Raw genomic sequence first — 15,375 nt, 5'->3', positions numbered from 1 at the left:
CTGGAAGCTCCCGGAGTTCCCCTCCGGTGTGTGGGGCTGCAGACCCCAGCCAGGGGCCCTGTGAGCCTTGTGCTTTCCGTGCTGTTCAGATTCTGGCCGGTCAAGCAAACGCAATAGGCGACTTGCAGTAGCCCTCCCTTTGCCTCTAATAGAGCCCTCACGGCTGGAGCGCTTGGCAGTGTGCAACCCAACGGCAACTAAGCCTTTCACAAGAACGCCTGGGGACTAGGTGCAAAGGCAATGCAGGAGTGAAGCTGAGGCCAGGAAGGCGCCAGTAGCATCTCCCAGTCTCACGCAGCCCGCTCCTATCTGGACTGGAGGCCTAACGAGCGGCAAGTCTGGGCAAGGCTCGCCCAGGGCAGAGCAGCCTCACGCCAGCAACTCTGCCAGAGCGGGCCTCTGAGCAGAGCTGGAGCTCTGCCATAATGGAGGGGCACTCGGATCCGCCAAAGCAGTGATTGCAGCCGCACGCAGCTGGGCTGCCTCACCTTCTCCCAAGGAGGCTCGCTTCCCGCATGCTGTAAACTAGGCTTCCAGGCGGGGCCCCCTGCGCCTCCCACAGGTCTTGGCCCAGGAGCTGCTTCCCTGAGGTGGGGCTGTGGACGGGAGCCCAGACACGCAGGGGCAGGCCCCAACCACCTGCACACGTCTCTGCTGGGGAGGAGAGCACTAGGGAAATGACGTCTGTCAGGCACCTTCTGGGCGCTCATTGAGTCAGCCTCCGCGTGTGTGGGGCTGCAGACCCCAGCCAGGGTCCCTGTGAGCCTTGTGCTCTCCGTGCTGTGCTGAGTCTGGGCGGTCAAGCAACCGCTGGAGGAGCCCTGCAGTTGCCCTCCCATTGCCTCTAATAATGCCCTCACTGCTGGAGCGCTTGGCAGTGTGCAACCCACCGGCAACTAAGCCCTCCACAAGAACGCCTGGGGACTATGTGCAAAGGCAAGGCAGGAGTGGAGCTGAGGCCAGGAAGGCGCCAGTAGCATCTCCCAGTCTCGCGCAGCCTGCTCCTTCCTGGACTGGAAGCCTAGCCGAGAGGCAAGTCTGGGCAATGCTCGCCCAGGGCAGAGCAGCCTCACGCCAGCAACTCTGCCAGATCAGGCCTCTGAGCAGAGCTGGAGCTCTCCCGTACTGGAGGCACACTCGGCTCCGCCAAAGCAGTGAATGCAGCCGCACACAGCAGGGCTGCCTTCTCTTCTCCCGAGGAGGCTCGCTTCCCGCATGCTGTAAACTAGGCTTCCAGGCGGGGCCACCTGCGCCTCCCACATGTCTTGGCTCAGGAGCTGCTTCCCTGAGCTGGGGCTGTGGACGTGAGTCCAGACCCGCAGGGGCAGGCCCAAACAACCTGCACACGTCTTTGCTGGGGAGGAGAACCATTGGGAAATGACGTCTGTCAGGCACCTTCTGGGCGCTCCCGGAGTTCACCTCCGGTGTGTGGGGCTGCAGACCCCAGCCAGGGGCCCTCAGAACCTTGTGCTCTCCGTGCTGTGCTGAGTCTCGGCGTTCAAGCAACCGTAAGAATTGACTTCCAGTTGCCCTCCCATTGCCTCTAATAGAGCCCTCACTGCTGGAGCGCTTGGCAGTGTGCAACCCACCGGCAACTAAGCCCTCCACAAGAACGCCTGGGGACTATGTGCAAAGGCAAGGCAGGAGTGGAGCTGAGGCCAGGAAGGCGCCAGTAGCATCTCCCAGTCTCGCGCAGCCCGCTCCTTTCTGGACTGGAAGCCTAACATGCGGCAAGTCTGGGCAAGGCTCGCCCAGGGCACAGCAGCCTCACGCCAGCAACTCTGAGAGATCGGGCCTTTGAGGAGAGATGGAGCTCTGCCATACTGGAGAGGCACTCGGCTCCGCCAAAGTACTGATTGCAGCCGCATGCACCTGGGCTGCCTTCTCTTGTACTGAGGAGGCTCGATTCCGGCATGCTGTAAACTAGGCTTACCGGCGGGGGCGCCCCGCGCCTCCTACAGGTCTTAGCTCAGGAGCTGCTTCCCTGAGCTGGGGCTGTGGAAGGGAGTCCAGACACTCAAGGGCAGGCCCCAACCAACTGCACACGTCTCTGCTGGGGAGGAGAGCACTAGGGAAATGACGTCTGTCAGGCACCTTCTGGGCGCTCCCGGAGTTCCCCTCTGGTGTGTGGGGCTGCAGACCACAGCCAGGGGCCCTGTGAACCTTGTACTTTCCGTGCTGTGCTGAGTCTGGGCGGTCAAGCAAACGCAAGAGGCGACTTGCAGTAGCCCTCCCTTTGCCTCTAATAGAGCCCTCACTGCTGGACCGCTTGGCAGTGTGCAACCCACCGGCAACTAAGCCTTTCACAGGAACGTCTGGGGACTAGGTGCAAAGGCAAGGCAGGAGTGGAGCTGAGGCCAGGAAGGCGCCAGTAGCATCTCCCAGTCTCGCGCAGCCTGCTCCTTCCTGGACTGGAAGCCTAGCCGCGAGGCAAGTCTGGGCAAAGCTCGCCCTGGGCAGAGCAGCCTCACGCCAGCAATTCTGCCAGATCGGGCCTCTGAGCAGAGCTGGAGCTCTGCCGTACTGGAGGGGCAGTCGGCTCCGCCAAAGCAGTGATTGCAGCCGCACGCAGCTAGGCTGGCTCCTCTTCTCCCGAGGAGACTCGCTTCCCGCATGCTGTAAACTAGGCTTCCAGGCGGGGCCCCCTGCACCTCCCACAGGTCTTGGCTCAGGAGCTGCTTCCCTGAATTGGGGCTGTGGCCGGGAGCCCAGACACACAGGGGCAGGCCCCAACCACCTGCACACGTCTCTGCTGGGGAGGAGAGCACTAGGGGAATGACGTCTGTCAGGCACTTTCTGGGCGCTCACCGAGTCAGCCTCCGCGTGTGTGGGGCTGTAGACCCCAGCCAGGGGCCCTGAGAGCCTTGTGCTCTCCGTGCTGCGCTGAGTCTGGGCGGTAAAGCAACTGTAAGAATAGACTTCCAGTTGCCCTCACTTTGCCTCTAATAGAGCCCTCATCTGGAGCCCTTCGCAGTGTGCAACCCACCAGCAACTAAGCCCTCCACAAGAACGCCTGGGGACTAGGTGCAAAGGCAAGGCAGGAGTGGAGCTGAGGACAGGAAGGCGCCAGTAGCATCTCCCAGTCTCGCGCAGCCCGCTCCTTTCTGGACTGGAAGCCTAGCCGCGAGGCAAGTCTGGGCAAGGCTCGCCAAGGGCAGAGCAGCCTTACGCCAGCACTCTGCCAGATCGGGCCTCTGAGCAGAGCTGAAGCTCTGCGGTACTGGAGGCGCACTCGGCTCCGCCCAAGCAGTGATTGCAGCCCCACGCATCTGGACTGCCTCCTCTTCTCCCAAGGAGGCTCGCTTCCCGCATGCTGTGCACTAGGCTTGCAGGAGGGGGCGGCCCGCGCCTCCTACAGGTCTTGGCTGAGGAGCTGCTTCCCTGAGTTGTGGCTGTGGACGGGAGCCCAGACACGCAGGGTTAGGCCCCAACCACCTGCACACGTCTCTGCTGGGGAGGAGAGTACTAGGGAAATGACGTCTCTCAGGCACCTTCTGGGCTCTCCCGGAGTTCACCTCCGGAGTGTGGGGCTGCAGACCCCAGCCAGGGGCCCTGTGAGCCTTTTGCTCTCCGTGCTGTGCTGAGTCTGGGCGGTCAAGCAACCGCTGGAGGAGCCCTGCAGTTGCCCTCCCATTGCCTCTAATAGAGCCCTCACTGCTGTAGCGCTTGGCAGTGTGCAACCCACTGGCAACTAAGCCCTCCACAAGAACGCCTGGGGACTAGCTGCAAAGGCAAGGCAGGAGTGGAGCTGAGGCCAGGTAGGCGCCAGTAGCATCTCCCAGTCTCGCGCAGCCTGCTTCTTCCTGGACTGGAAGCCTATGTGCGAGGCAAGTCTGGGCAAGGCTCGCCCAGAGCAGAGTAGCCTCACGCCAGCAGCTCTGCCAGATCGGTCCTCTGAGCAGAGCTGGAGCTCTGCCGTACTGGAGGCGCACTCGGCTCCGCCAAAGCAGTGAATGCAGCCGCACACAGCAGGGCTGCCTTCTCTTCTCCCGAGGAGGCTCGCTTCCCGCATGCTGTAAACTAGGCTTCCAGGCGGAGCCCCCTGCGCCTCCCACAGGTCTTGGCTCAGGAGCTGCTTCCCTGAGCTGGGGCTGTGGACGGGAGCCCAGACACGCAGGGGCAGGCCCCAAGCACCGGCACACGACTCTGCTGGGGAGGAGAGCACTAGGGAAATGACATCTGTCAGGCACCTTCTGGGCGCTCCAGGAGTTCCCCACCGGTGTGTGGGGCTGCAGACCCCAGCCAGGGGCCCTGTGAGCCTTGTGCTTTCCGTGCTGTGCAGATTTTGGGCGGGCAAGCAAACGCAAGAGGCAACTTGCAGTAGCCCTCCCTTTGCCTCTAATAGAGCCCTCACGGCTGGAGCGCTTGGCAGTGTGCAACCCACCGGCAACTAAGCCTTTCACTAGAACGCCTGGGGACTAGGTGCAAAGGCAACGCAGGAGTGAAGCTGAGGCCAGGAAGGCGCCAGTAGCATCTCCCAGTCTCACGCAGCCTGCTCCTATCTGGACTGGAAGCCTAACGTGCGGCAAGTCTGGGCAAGGCTCGCCCAGGGCAGAGCAGACTCACGCAAGCAACTCTGCCAGAGCGGGCCTCTGAGCAGAGCTGGAGCTCTGCCGTAATGGAGGGGCACTCGTATCAGCCAAAGCAGTGATTGCAGCCGCACGCAGCTGGGCTGCCTCACCTTCTCCCAAGGAGGCTCGCTTCCCGCATGCTGTAAACTAGGCTTCCAGGCGGGGCCCCCTGCGCCTCCCACAGGTCTTGGCTCAGGAGCTGCTTCCCTGAGCTGGAGCTGTGGACGGGAGCCCAGACACGCAGGGGCAGGCCCCAACCACCTGCACTCGTCTCTGCTGGGAAGGAGAGCACTAGGGAAATGACGTCTCTCAGGCACCTTCTGGGCGCTCCCGGAGTTCACATCCGTTGTGTGGGGCTGCAGACCCCAGCCAGGGGCCCTGTGAGCCTTGTGCTCTCCGTGCTGTGCTGAGTCTGGGCGGTCAAGCAACCGCTGGAGGAGCCCTGCAGTTGCCCTCCCATTGCCTCTAATAGAGCCCTCACTGCTGGAGCGCTTGGCAGTGTGCAACCCACCGGCAACTAAGCCCTCCACAAGAACGCCTGGGGAGTAGGTGCAAAGGCAAGGCAGGAGTGGAGCTGAGGCCAGGAAGGCGCCAGTAGCATCTCCCAGTCTCGCGCAGCCCGCTCCTTCCTGGACTGGAAGCCTATGTTTGAGGCAAGTCTGGGCAAGGCTCGCCCAGGACAGAGCAGCCTAACGCCAGCAACTCTGTCAGATCGGGCCTCTGAGCAGAGCTGGAGCTCTGACGTACTGGAGGCGCACTCGGCTGCGCCAAAGCAGTGAATGCAGCCGCACACAGCAGGGCTGCCTTCTCTTCTCCGGAGGAGGCTCGCCTCCTGCAGGCTGTAAACTAGGCTTCCAGGCTGGGCCCCCTGCGCCTCCCACAGGTCTTGGCTCAGGAGCTGCTTCCCTGAGCTGAGGCTGTGGACGGGAGATCAGACACGCAGGGGCAGGCCCCAACCACCTGCACACGTCTCTGCCTGGGAGGAGAGCACTAGGGAAATGCCGGCACTCAGGCACCTTCTGGGCGCTCCCGGAGTTCACCTCCGGTGTGTGGGGCTGCAAACCCCAGCCAGGGTCCCTGTGAGCCTTGCGCTCTCCGTGCTGTGCTGAGTCTGGGCGGTTAAGCAACCGTAAGAATAGACTTCCACTTGCCCTCACTTTGCCTCTAATAGAGCCCTCAAGATGGATCTCTTGGAAGTGTGCAACCCACCGGCAACTAAGCCCACCAGAAGAACGCCTGGGGTCTAGGTGCAAAGGCAAGGCAGTAGTGGAGCTTAGGCCAGGAAGGCGCCAGTAGTATCTCCCAGTCTCGCGCAGCCTGCTCCTTCCTGGACTGGAAGCCTAGCCGAGAGGCAAGTCTGGGCAATGCTCGCCCAGGGCAGAGCAGCCTCACGCCAGCAACTCTGCCAGATCAGGCCTCTGAGCAGAGCTGGAGCTCTGCCGTACTGGAGGCGCACTCGGCTCTGCCAAAGCAGTGAATGCAGCCGCACACAGCAGGGCTGCCTTCTCTTATTCCGAGGAGGCTCGCTTACGGCATGCTGTAAACTAGGCTTCCCGGTGGGGGCGCCCCGCGCCTCCTCCAGGTCTTAGCTGAGGAGCTGCTTCCCTGAGCTGGGGCTGTGGAAGGGAGTCCAGACACTCAAGGGCAGGCCCCAACCACCTGCACACGTCTCTGCTGGGGAGGAGAGCACTAGGGAAATGACGTCTGTCAGGCACCTTCTGGGCGCTCCCGGAGTTCCCCTCCGGTGTGTGGGGCTGCAGACCCCAGCCAGGGGCCCTGTGAGCCTTGTGCTCTCCGTGCTGTCCAGAGTATGGGCGGTCAAGCAACCGCTGGAGGAGCCCTGCAGTTGCCCTCCCATTGCCTCTAATAGAGCCCTCACTGCTGGAGCGCTTGGCAGTGTGCAACCAACCGGCAACTAAGCCCTCCACCGGAACGCCTGGGGACTAGGTGCAAAGGCAAGGCAGGAGTGGAGCTGAGGCCAGGAAGGCGCCAGTAGCATTTCCCAGTCTCGCGCAGCCTGCTCCTTCCTGGACTGGAAGCCTACCGCGAGCCAAGTCTGGGCAAGGCTCGCCCAGGGCAGAGCAGCCTCAGGCCAGCAACTCTGCCAGATCGGGTCTCTGAGCAGAGCTGGAGCTCGGCCGTCCTGGAGGCGCACTCGGCTCCGCCAAAGCAGTGAATGCAGCCGCACACAGCAGGGCTGCCTCCTCTTCTCCAGAGGAGGCTCGCTTCCCGCCTGCTGTAAACTAGGCTTCCAGGCGGCGCTCCCTGCGCCTCACACAGGTCTTGGCTCAGGAGCTGCTTCCCTGAGCTGGGGCTGTGGACGGGAGCCCAGACACGCAGGGGCAGGCCCCAACCACCTGCACACGTCTCTGTTGGGGAGGAGAGCACTAGGGAAATGACGTCTGTCAGGCACCTTCTGGGCGCTCACCGAGTCAGCCTCCGCGTGTGTGGGGCTGCAGACCCCAGCCAGGGGCCCTGTGAGCCTTGTGCTCTCCGTGCTGTGCTGAGTCTGGGCGGTCAAGCAACCGCTGGAGGAGCCCTGCAGTTGCCCTCCAATTGCCTCTAATAGAGCCCTCACTGCTGGAGCGCTTGTCAGTGTGCAACCCCCGGGCAATTAAGCACTCCACAAGAACGCCTGGGGACTAGGTGCAAAGGCAAGGCAGGAGTGGAGCTGAGGCCAGGAAGGCGCCAGTAGCATCTCCCAGTCTCGCGCAGCCCCCTCCTTTCTGGACTGGAAGCCTAGCCGCAAGGCAAGTCTGGGCAAGGCTCGCCAAGGGCAGACAGCCTCACATCAGCCCTCTGCCAGATCGGGCCTCTGAGCAGAGCTGGAGCTCTCTCGTACTGGAGGCGCACTCCGCTCCGCCCAAGCAGTGATTGCAGCCGCAAGCATCTGGGCTGCCTCCTCTTCTCCCAAGGAGGCTTGCTTCCCGCATGCTGTGCACTAGGCTTCCAGGCGGGGGCGCCCCACGCCTCCTACAGGTCTTGGCTGAGGAGCTGCTTCCCTGAGCTGGGGCTGTGTTCGGAAACCCAGACACGCAGGGGCAGGCCCAAACCACCTGCACACGTTTATGCTGGGGAGGAGAGCACTAGGGAAATGACGTCTGTCAGGCACCTTCTGGGCGCTCACCGAGTCAGCCTCCGCGTGTGTGGGGCTGCAGACCCCAGCCAGGGGCCCTGTGAGCCTTGTGCTCTCCGGGTGTGCTGAGCCTGGGCGGTCAAGCAACCGCTGGAGGAGCCCTGCAGTTGCCCTCCCATTGCCTCTAATAGAGCCCTCACTGCTGGAGCGCTTGGCAGTGTGCAACCCACCGGCAACTGAGCCCTCCACAAGAACGCCTGGGGACTAGGTGCAAAGGCAAGGCAGGAGTGGAGCTGAGGCCAGGAAGGCGCCAGTAGCATCTCCCAGTCTCGCACAGCCTGCTCCTTTCTGGACTGGAAGCCTATGTGCGAGGCAAGTCTGGGCAAGGCTCGCCCAGGGCAGAGCGGCCTCACGCCAGCAACTCTGCCAGATCGGGCCTCTGAGCAGTGCTGGAGCTCTGCCGTACTGGAAGCGCACTCGGCTCCGCCCAAGCAGTGAATGCAGCCGCACGCAGCCGGCCTGCCTTCTCTTCTCCCGAGGAGGCTCGCTTCCCGCATGCTGTAAACTAGGCTTCCAGGCGGGGCCCCCTGCGCCTCCCACAGGTCTTGGCTCAGGAACTCCTTCCCTGAGCTGGGGCTGTGGACGGGAGCCCAGACACGCAGGGGCAGGCCCCAACCACCTGCACATGTCTCTGCTGGGGAGGAGAGCACTAGGGAAATGACGTCTTTCAGGCACCTTCTGGGCGCTCCCGGAGTTCGACTCCGGTGTGTGGGGCTGCAGACCCCAGCCAGGGGCCCTGTGAGCCTTGTGCTTTCCGTGCTGTGCTGAGTCTGGACAGTCAAGCAAACGGAAGAGGCGACTTACAGTAGCCCTCCCTTTACCTCTGATAGAGCCCTCACTGCTGGAGCGCTTGGCAGTGTGCAACCCACCGGCAACTTAGCCCTCCACAAAAACGCCTGGGGACTAGGTGCAAAGGGAAGGCAGGAGTGGAGCTGAGGCCAGGAAGGCGCCAGTAGCATCTCCCAGTCTCGCGCGGCCTGCTCCTTCCTGTACTGGAAGCCTAACGCGAGGCAAGTCTGGGCAAGGCTCGCCCAGGGCACAGGAGGCTCACGCCAGGAACTATGAGAGATCGGGCCTTTGAGCAGAGCTGGAGCTCTGCCCTACTGGAGGGGCACTCGGCTCCGCTAAAGTACTGATTGCATCCGCACGCAGCTGGGCTGCCTTCTCTTGTACTGAGGAGGATCGCTTCCGGCATGCTGTAAACTAGGCTTCCCGGCGGGAGCGCCCCGCGCCTCCTACAAGTCTTAGCTGAGGGGCTGCTTCCCTGAGCTGGGGCTGTGGAAGGGAGTCCAGACACTCAAGGGCAGGCCCCAACCACCTGCACACGTCTCTGCGGGGGAGGAGAGCACTAGGGAAATGACGTCTGTCAGGCACCTTCTGCGCGCTCACCGACTCGGCTTCCGCGTGTGTGGGGCTGCAGACCCCAGCCAGGGGCCCTGTGAGCCTTGTGCTCTCCGTGCTGTGCTGAGTCTGGGCGGTCAAGCAGCCGCTGGAGGAGCCCTGCAGTTGCCCTCCCATTTCCTCTAATAGAGCCCTCACTGCTGGAGCGCTTGGCAGTGTGCAACCCACCGGCAACTAAGCCCTCCACAGGAACGCCTGGGAACTAGGTGCAAAGGCAAGGCAGGAGTGGAGCTGAGGCCAGGAAGGCGCCAGCAGCATCTCCCAGTCTCGCGCAGCCCGCTCCTTCCTGGACTGGAAGCCTATGTGCGAGGCAAGTCTGGGCAAGGCTCGCCCAGGACAGAGCAGCCTAACGCAAGCAACTCTGGCAGATCCGGACTCTGAGCAGAGCTGGAGCTCTGCCGTACTAGAGGCGCACTCGGCTCCGCCAAAGCAGTGAATGCAGCCGCACACAGCAGGGTTGCCTTCTCTTCTCCCGAGGAGGCTGGCTTCCCGCATGCTGTAAACTAGGCTTCCAGGAGGGGCCCCCTGCGCCTCCCACAGGTCTTGGCTCAGGAGCTACTTCCCTGAGCTGGGGTTGTGGACTGGAGCCCAGACACGCAGGGGCAGGCCCCAACCACCTACACACGTCTCTGCTGGGGAGGAGAGCACTAGGGAAATGACGTCTGTCAGGCACCTTCTGGGCGCTAACTGAGTTAGCCTCCGCGTGTGTGGGGCTGCAGACCCCAGCCAGGGGCCCTGTGAGCCTTGTGCTCTCCGGGCTGTGCTGAGCCTGGGCGGTCAAGCAACCGCTGGAGGAGCCCTGCAGTTGCCCTCCCATTGCCTCTATTAGAGCCCTCACTGCTGGAGCGCTTGGCAGTGTGCAACCCACCGGCAACTAAGCCCTCCTCAAGAACGCCTGGGGACTAGGTGCAAAGGCAAGGCAGGAGTGGAGCTGAGGCCAGGAAGGCGCCAGTAGCATCTCCCAGGCTCGCGCAGCCTGCTCCTTTCTGGACTGGAAGCCTATGTGCGAGGCAAGTCTGGGCAAGGCTCGCCCAGGGCAGAGCGGCCTCACGCCAGCAACTCTGCCAGATCGGGCCTCTGAGCAGAGCTGGAGCTCTGCCGTACTGGAAGCGCAGTCGGCTCCGCCCAAGCAGTGAATGCAGCCGCACGCAGCCGGCCTGCCTTCTCTTCTCCCGAAGAGACTCGCTTCCCGCATGCTGTAAACTAGGCTTCCAGGCGGGGCCCCCTGCGCCTCCCACAGGTCTTGGCTGAGGAGCTGCTTCCCTGAGCTGGGGCTGTGGACGGGAGCCCAGACACGCAGGGGCAGGCCCCAAACACCTGCACACGTCTCTGCTGGGGAGGAGAGCACTAGGGAAATGATGTCTGTCAGGCACTTTCTTGGCACTCACCGAGTCAGCCTCCGCGTGTGTGGGGCTGTAGACCCCAGCCAGGGGCCCTGAGAGCCTTGTGCTCTTCGTGCTGTGCTGAGTCTGGGCGGTCAAGCAACCGTAAGAATAGACTTCCAGTTGCCCTCACTTTGCCTCTAATAGAGCCCTCAAGCTGGAGCGCTTGGCAGTGTGCAACCCACCGGCAACGAAGCCCTCCACAAGAACGCCTGGGGACTAGGTGCAAAGGCAAGGCAGGAGTGGAGCTGAGGCCAGGAAGGCGCCAGTAGCATGTCCCAGTCTCACGCAACCAGCTCCTTTCGGGACTGGAAGCCTAACGTGCGGCAAGTCTGGGCAAGGCTCGCCCAGGGCAGAGCAGCCTCACGCCAGCAACTCTGCCAGATCGGGCCTCTGAGCAGAGATGGAGCTCTGCCGTAATGGAGGGGCACTCGGCTCCGCAAAAGCAATGATTGCAGCTGCACGCAGCTGGGCTGCCTCCCCTTCTCCCAAGGAGGCTCGCTTCCCACATGCTGTAAACTAGGCTTCCAGGCGGTGCCCCCTGCGCCTTCCACAGGTCTTGGCTCAGGAGCTGCTTCCCTGAGCTGGGGCTGTGGACGGGAGCCCAGAAACGCAGGGGCAGGCACTAACCACCTGCACACGTCTCTGCTGGGGAGGAGAGCACTAGGGAAATGACATCTGTCAGGCACATTCTGGGCACTCACCGAGTCAGCCTCCGCGTGTGTGGAGCTGCAGACCCCAACCAGTGGCCCTGTGAGCCATGTGCTCTCCGTGCTGTGCTGAGTCTGTGCGGTCAAGCAACCGCTGGAGGAGCCCTGCAGTTTCCCTCCCATTACCAATAATAGAGCCCTCACTGCTGGAGCGCTTGGCAGTGTGCAACCCACCGGCAACAAAGCACTCCACAAGAACGCCTGGGGACTAGGTGCAAAGGCAAGGCAGGAGTGGAGCTGAGGCCAGGAAGGCGCCAGTAGCATCTCCCAGTCTCGCGCAGCCTTCTCCTTCCTGGACTGGAAGCCTATGTGCGAGGCAAGTCTGGGCAAGGCTCGCCCAGGACAGAGCAGCCTAACGCAAGCAACTCTGCCAGATCCGGACTCTGAGCAGAGCTGGAGCTCTGCCGTACTAGAGGCGCACTCGGCTCCGCCACAGCAGTGAATGCAGCCGCACACAGCAGGGTTGCCTTCTCTTCTCCCGAGGAGGCTGGCTTCCCGCATGCTGTAAACTAGGCTTCCAGGAGGGGCCCCCTGCGCCTCCCACAGGTCTTGGCTCAGGAGCTGGTTCCCTGAGCTGGGGCTGTGGACTGGAGCCCAGACACGCAGGGGCAGGCCCCAAACACCTCCACACGTCTCTGCTGGGGAGGAGAGCACTAGGGAAATGACGTCTGTCAGGCACCTTCTGGGCGCTAACTGAGTTAACCTCCGCGTGTGTGGGGCTGCAGACCCCAGCCAGGGGCCCTGTGAGCCTTGTGCTCTCCGAGCTGTGCTGAGTCTGGGCGGTCAAGCAACCGCTTGAGGAGCCCTGCAGTTGCCCTCCCATTGCCTCTAATAGAGCCCTCACTGCTGGAGCGCTTGACAGTGTGCAACCCACCGGCAACTAAGCCCTCCACAAGAACGCCTGGGGACTAGGTGCAAAGGCAAGGCAGGAGTGGAGCTGAGGCCAGGAAGGCGCCAGTAGCATCTCCCAGTCTCGCGCAGCCTGCTCCTTTCTGGACTGGAAGCCTATGTGCGAGGCAAGTCTGGGCAAGGCTCGCCGAGGGCAGAGCGGCCTCACGCCAGCAACTCTGCCAGATCGGGCCTCTGAGCAGTGCTGGAGCTCTGCCGTACTGGAAGAGCACTCGGCTCCGCCCAAGCAGTGAATGCAGCCGCACGCAGCCGGCCTGCCTTCTCTTCTCCCGAGGAGGCTCGCTTCCCGCATGCTGTAAACTAGTCTTCCAGGCGTGGCCCCCTGCGCCTCCCACAGGTCTTGGCTCAGGAGCTGCTTCCCTGAGCTGGGGCTGTGGACGGGAGCCCAGACACGCAGGGGCAGGCCCCAACCACCTGCACATGTCTCTGCTGGGGAGGAGAGCACTAGGGAAATGACGTCTTTCAGGCACCTTCTGGGCGCTCCCGGAGTTCGACTCCGGTGTGTGGGGCTGCAGACCCCAGCCAGGGGCCCTGTGAGCCTTGTGCTTTCCGTGCTGTGCTGAGTCTGGACAGTCAAGCAAACGGAAGAGGCGACTTACAGTAGCCCTCCCTTTACCTCTGATAGAGCCCTCACTGCTGGAGCGCTTGGCAGTGTGCAACCCACCGGCAACTTAGCCCTCCACAAAAACGCCTGGGGACTAGGTGCAAAGGGAAGGCAGGAGTGGAGCTGAGGCCAGGAAGGCGCCAGTAGCATCTCCCAGTCTCGCGCGGCCTGCTCCTTCCTGTACTGGAAGCCTAACGCGAGGCAAGTCTGGGCAAGGCTCGCCCAGGGCACAGGAGGCTCACGCCAGGAACTATGAGAGATCGGGCCTTTGAGCAGAGCTGGAGCTCTGCCCTACTGGAGGGGCACTCGGCTCCGCTAAAGTACTGATTGCATCCGCACGCAGCTGGGCTGCCTTCTCTTGTACTGAGGAGGATCGCTTCCGGCATGCTGTAAACTAGGCTTCCCGGCGGGAGCGCCCCGCGCCTCCTACAAGTCTTAGCTGAGGGGCTGCTTCCCTGAGCTGGGGCTGTGGAAGGGAGTCCAGACACTCAAGGGCAGGCCCCAACCACCTGCACACGTCTCTGCGGGGGAGGAGAGCACTAGGGAAATGACGTCTGTCAGGCACCTTCTGCGCGCTCACCGACTCGGCTTCCGCGTGTGTGGGGCTGCAGACCCCAGCCAGGGGCCCTGTGAGCCTTGTGCTCTCCGTGCTGTGCTGAGTCTGGGCGGTCAAGCAGCCGCTGGAGGAGCCCTGCAGTTGCCCTCCCATTTCCTCTAATAGAGCCCTCACTGCTGGAGCGCTTGGCAGTGTGCAACCCACCGGCAACTAAGCCCTCCACAGGAACGCCTGGGAACTAGGTGCAAAGGCAAGGCAGGAGTGGAGCTGAGGCCAGGAAGGCGCCAGCAGCATCTCCCAGTCTCGCGCAGCCCGCTCCTTCCTGGACTGGAAGCCTATGTGCGAGGCAAGTCTGGGCAAGGCTCGCCCAGGACAGAGCAGCCTAACGCAAGCAACTCTGGCAGATCCGGACTCTGAGCAGAGCTGGAGCTCTGCCGTACTAGAGGCGCACTCGGCTCCGCCAAAGCAGTGAATGCAGCCGCACACAGCAGGGTTGCCTTCTCTTCTCCCGAGGAGGCTGGCTTCCCGCATGCTGTAAACTAGGCTTCCAGGAGGGGCCCCCTGCGCCTCCCACAGGTCTTGGCTCAGGAGCTACTTCCCTGAGCTGGGGTTGTGGACTGGAGCCCAGACACGCAGGGGCAGGCCCCAACCACCTACACACGTCTCTGCTGGGGAGGAGAGCACTAGGGAAATGACGTCTGTCAGGCACCTTCTGGGCGCTAACTGAGTTAGCCTCCGCGTGTGTGGGGCTGCAGACCCCAGCCAGGGGCCCTGTGAGCCTTGTGCTCTCCGGGCTGTGCTGAGCCTGGGCGGTCAAGCAACCGCTGGAGGAGCCCTGCAGTTGCCCTCCCATTGCCTCTATTAGAGCCCTCACTGCTGGAGCGCTTGGCAGTGTGCAACCCACCGGCAACTAAGCCCTCCTCAAGAACGCCTGGGGACTAGGTGCAAAGGCAAGGCAGGAGTGGAGCTGAGGCCAGGAAGGCGCCAGTAGCATCTCCCAGGCTCGCGCAGCCTGCTCCTTTCTGGACTGGAAGCCTATGTGCGAGGCAAGTCTGGGCAAGGCTCGCCCAGGGCAGAGCGGCCTCACGCCAGCAACTCTGCCAGATCGGGCCTCTGAGCAGAGCTGGAGCTCTGCCGTACTGGAAGCGCAGTCGGCTCCGCCCAAGCAGTGAATGCAGCCGCACGCAGCCGGCCTGCCTTCTCTTCTCCCGAAGAGACTCGCTTCCCGCATGCTGTAAACTAGGCTTCCAGGCGGGGCCCCCTGCGCCTCCCACAGGTCTTGGCTGAGGAGCTGCTTCCCTGAGCTGGGGCTGTGGACGGGAGCCCAGACACGCAGGGGCAGGCCCCAAACACCTGCACACGTCTCTGCTGGGGAGGAGAGCACTAGGGAAATGATGTCTGTCAGGCACTTTCTTGGCACTCACCGAGTCAGCCTCCGCGTGTGTGGGGCTGTAGACCCCAGCCAGGGGCCCTGAGAGCCTTGTGCTCTTCGTGCTGTGCTGAGTCTGGGCGGTCAAGCAACCGTAAGAATAGACTTCCAGTTGCCCTCACTTTGCCTCTAATAGAGCCCTCAAGCTGGAGCGCTTGGCAGTGTGCAACCCACCGGCAACGAAGCCCTCCACAAGAACGCCTGGGGACTAGGTGCAAAGGCAAGGCAGGAGTGGAGCTGAGGCCAGGAAGGCGCCAGTAGCATGTCCCAGTCTCACGCAACCAGCTCCTTTCGGGACTGGAAGCCTAACGTGCGGCAAGTCTGGGCAAGGCTCGCCCAGGGCAGAGCAGCCTCACGCCAGCAACTCTGCCAGATCGGGCCTCTGAGCAGAGATGGAGCTCTGCCGTAATGGAGGGGCACTCGGCTCCGCAAAAGCAATGATTGCAGCTGCACGCAGCTGGGCTGCCTCCCCTTCTCCCAAGGAGGCTCGCTTCCCACATGCTGTAAACTAGGCTTCCAGGCGGTGCCCCCTGCGCCTTCCACAGGTCTTGGCTCAGGAGCTGCTTCCCTGAGCTGGGGCTGTGGACGGGAGCCCAGAAACGCAGGGGCAGGCACTAACCACCTGCACACGTCTCTGCTGGGGAGGAGAGCACTAGGGAAATGACATCTGTCAGGCA

Source organism: Capricornis sumatraensis, chromosome 16, assembly GCF_032405125.1.
Source record: "Capricornis sumatraensis isolate serow.1 chromosome 16, serow.2, whole genome shotgun sequence".
Lineage (NCBI taxonomy): Eukaryota > Metazoa > Chordata > Mammalia > Artiodactyla > Bovidae > Capricornis > Capricornis sumatraensis.
This window is presented reverse-complemented; position numbering follows the sequence as displayed.